Source organism: Triticum dicoccoides, chromosome 7A (assembly GCF_002162155.2).
Source record: "Triticum dicoccoides isolate Atlit2015 ecotype Zavitan chromosome 7A, WEW_v2.0, whole genome shotgun sequence".
Taxonomy (NCBI): Eukaryota; Viridiplantae; Streptophyta; class Magnoliopsida; order Poales; family Poaceae; genus Triticum; species Triticum dicoccoides.
The window spans coordinates 98,621,184-98,625,670 of record NC_041392.1 but is presented as its reverse complement, the minus strand read 5'-3'; positions in this window follow the sequence as shown (position 1 = coordinate 98,625,670).

The window sequence follows — 4,487 nt, the reverse complement described above, 5'->3', positions numbered from 1 at the left end:
CTACACTATTTCCAAGGATGGCAAGAGCACGTGCTTAGATATTTTTACCTACGCACAGCCAAGTGTCAGTGTAGTCGATTTTGAAGATTGCCAATCACCCATGTGGTCAGTCAACTCAACTGTCAGTCGCTGTAAATGAAAGCAAAATCAAGCGTCAGTTGGCCAGGGGTAATATTCTTCCTGTTCATTTTGGTTGGCATTCCGGGTAGGCTGATTGCATCGATGCCCACGTACCAATCGTCTAGGCAGATGGAGTATTCAGATCAAAGATGGACTGGAGCGATGTCGACGAGGACACGTATGTTGACCACAAACTCCGTGGATCCAATTTCGTGCGAAATTCACATGGTCCAGGGGTATTTTGTTCACAAGTTTGCATGAAGTTTGGGGGAATCCGTCCATGGCAGCAAAGAAGATGGAGGATTGAAATCGATGGACTAATGGACTATATGACGGTGTCCATGAAAACTGAAATGCTTATACAGTCGGGTCAGGTTGTTCATCTACACTTTGTGCTAACTGTGAAGTGTATGTTGGAAACATTTTTCCGATAAAGGGCGATTTATTAACTTAAAATGTAGCATCAAGCGGATACAAAGCATTATGAGCGACACCCGGCTTCTGTATAGATAGGATGCACACAATCCAACACCAAAAGTCTGGAAACATAAAGCCGCAAAAGAATGTTTCATCTCACAGTAGTTTCTTCATATATTTCTATCATTCATTCATTCACATTGGCTGCCTGCTATAGGTGTGTACAAAATCGCTAATGTACAAATTAAACACCTCTTCATCAGAACGCCCCATCAGAAGGGGGGCGGCTGGTCCTTCCGCTCATCCGATGGAACAAACTTTCTCTGGAAAACGTCGACACGGATATCAGTGACAAACAAACAAACATGTCATAATTTCCCTATGAAAAATATTGTACAGATGAACGTCTACCTTGTACGTAAGGCCAACTCCACTGCGCGATCTCAAACGGACGTTCGTTTTGTCCGGATTCTATCCGTTTGGGTAGGACAATGGGGTCGTGTTCGGGCGTATCCTGGAATATGATGGCCGTGCGCCCAGCGCGCGGCCGTATCCGTTTGCCCCATCCTGTCCGTCAGGACCAAAAATACCCATATTTTCATCAAAACTAGTTTACAACCCAAATATTTGTCTGAAAATTAAAATAGTTTTACAACCCAATTGAAATTGTCTTTAATAAAATAGTTTTACAACCAAATCGAAATCGTCTTGACTGAACATAAAATGAACCAATACGGTTGCCAATGTGATCCCACACGTGCTCAACCAAGTCATTTTGAAGATTCAAATGAGTGTGCCAATCACACATCTCACGGTGGAATTGGACAAACTGTTAAAATGTGGCTGGGTCTTGGTGCAGGGGCTCAATATTTTCACCTTGATAATCAAATCCTTGGTCGAAGATACTCTCATCACGCTCGTCCTCGACGATCATGTTGTGCATGATCACACAAGCAGTCATCACCTCCCAAAGCTTCCTTTCATCCCATGACAGTGCAGGGTTTCGAACGATACCCCACCGGGATTGAAGCACACCAAAAGCACGTTCCACATCCTTTCTAGCACTCTCTTGCATTTAGGAAAATCTCTTTCTCTAGCACGTTGATATCATTGTGAGAACCTGCCATGCCGAAGAAAGAATGTCATATCCAAAGATCCTGTGATGCCACCGCTTCTAATATGACAGTGCACCCATTGACATGCCCCTTGTACTGGCCCTGCCAAGCAAATGGACAGTTTTTCCACTCCCAGTGCATACAATCTATGCTGCCAAGCATGCCTGGAAAGCCTCTAGCTGCGTTGGTCGCCAACAATCTCTCTGTATCAGCGGCAGTTGGCTGCCTCAAGTACTCTGGGCCAAACACCTCGATCACAGTCTGGCAAAACTTGTACATTGACATTAGATATATTGTCTCACTCATACACACATAATCATCCACCAGATCGCTTGGAATATTATATGCAAGCATGCGGATGACCGCGGTGCATTTCTGATAAGAGGAGAATCCAAGCTTGCCAAGGGCATCCGTCTTGCACTCGAAGTATGGGTCATGAGCAACCACTCCCTCTCGGATACAATTGAACACATGCCTTGTCATACGAAAACGGCGACAAAATTTATCCGGCTTGAAAAGCGGGGTGTTCACAAAGTAATCGGCATAGAGCAGGGCGTGGCCTCTCTCCCTGTTGTGGTTTAGGTTGGGAGCACGGCCAGGGACTGACCCCCTGTACCGAGGAAGCTACCGTTGAATGTGGTCGTGAACGACCAGTGCAGCCACCACAAGATCTTCATCATCCGACGACGAATCGTCCGATGAACAAAGGAAGTGATGGAAGAAAAACTCGTCCTCATTGTCCATACCTTTGTGGGTAAAATGTCGAACACCTTGCGGTCATGGTGGCGAAGAGGCCGCGATGATCACCTCGACGCAGCAGGGGTGCTTGCCGGCCGGCTAATGGCCGCTCTGGAGCTCTCGTCGAAAGCTGCCGAGGCCGCCGTGGTACGTCTCCGACGGTCGTGTCCCCTCTGCCACCGGCAAAGACGGCGACGGCCAAACCTCCTCCGATCTACGGCCAAAACTACGGCGAAAGCGCGGGCGTGGTGGCGGCCATGTCGAGACGTGGTTTGGTGGGGACGGCCGGGGGCTGCGCGGTGAGGAGGCGGCCGAAGAATAGCGCCGGCGCCGGCGACGGGGCGGGGCGGGAGAGGGGGGGTGGAAGCGTTGGGAGCGGAGGGACTGCTAGTGTCCCCGACATGCGGGCCACGAGGGGACAAGGGCGTGCGTCCAGGCCATCCGCGTGCGTCCATTTCACCCCAAACCGAGCACAAGTTTGGACCGGGGATGAGTTGAAAACGAACAGAATCGGAACATTTGTTTATTTGAGGCCGCGCATTGGGCCGCGCTATTCGTCCGTTTTACCCCAAACAAACGCATCCAGACAAAATGGCGGTGGAATTGGCCTAACAGAGGCAACAAACATGGTCATCATCAATATAAGTGGCATTAAGCCCCATCATGCATGAACCAACTGATATGTCGTCATGCGTATTGTCCGGGTTTTTAAGTCCCACGGACCAAAACGCATGGACCAAGGCGGATTCGCCGTGTGGTTACTGCATGCCATGGGATTCTTTCGCACGCATCATGCAGCCCAGAAGTAGTGTTCTCTCTCTCTGTCCTTTGCATGCATGCCCTGCTTACTCGCTCTCTCTCCCTTGCATCGCAGCATTTTACTTTTTGCAGCGGCCTTGTAAATACTCGGCTCTTTTCACTACGTTGACCCTTTCAGAAAACTTTAGCATAAAATATACTTCACACAAAACTATTTCACGATCTGATCTTTTTGTAACGCCACAAGTCATGGTGTTTCTTCTCTATTTGAAAACATCGAACTAGCTAACGTTGCTTCACTTCATAAATAAATAAAAAATGTGAAAAGCTAGTTGAAACGCCAACCATCCTTGGCGTTGCATGCTTGGGCAGCAACGCCCACCCCCTTGGCGTTTCCAACAACGCAACAAACTTTGGCGTTTCAACCCTGCCATGTAACGTCCCGACCACGCCAGCAACGCTAGCTAGTTCGGCGTTTTCATATAGTGCAGCAACGCCATGGCCTTTGGCGTTTCTGAAAAGGGTCAGATCGTGAAATTGTTTTGTGTGAAGTTTATTTTGTGCTAAAGTTTCCTCATAAGGTCAGAACAGTGAAAAAGGCCTAAATACTCCATCCATTTCTTTTCCGTCCGCATATAAGATTTTGTCAAAGTCAAATTTTGCTAACTTTGACTAAATTTATAGAAAAATATATCAAGATTCACAATATAAAATCAATATTGTTATATACATTATGAAATAAATTTTTATACCATATAGATTTAGTACTGTAGATGTTAATATTTTTTCTACAAAGTTAGTCAAACATTACAAAGTTTGATTTTAACTAAATTTTATATGCAGACTAAAAAAAACGGAGGGAGTATGGTACAGGTGTGGGGTGTCCACTACTAGGAAAAGGCCTACTAATGGCGCACCTAATTTGGCCATTAATGGCGCATTAGTGGTGCGCCATTAGTAGCACGCCATTAGTATATTTTACTAATGGCGCACCACAGGTCCGCCATTAGTATCTGGTATACTAATGGCGCACCACCGATGCGCCATTAGTATATACAACAGTGCGCCATTAGTATGCCTCCTAGGGGGGCATGTATACCCAGGTGCTTTGGCATATTAATGGCGCACGACAGCAAGATGCGTCATTAGTAACTTCGGCATACTAATGGCGCACTGTTTAATGATGCACCATTAGTATCCTTTGGGATACTAATGGCGCACTATGATGTGATGCGCCATTAGTATGAATATTAGGTTTTTTTATTTTTTAATTTTCTGTTTTTTGCACAGGTTACAAAATGTATAATTGGACAAAATATAGACAGCACACATCAACAA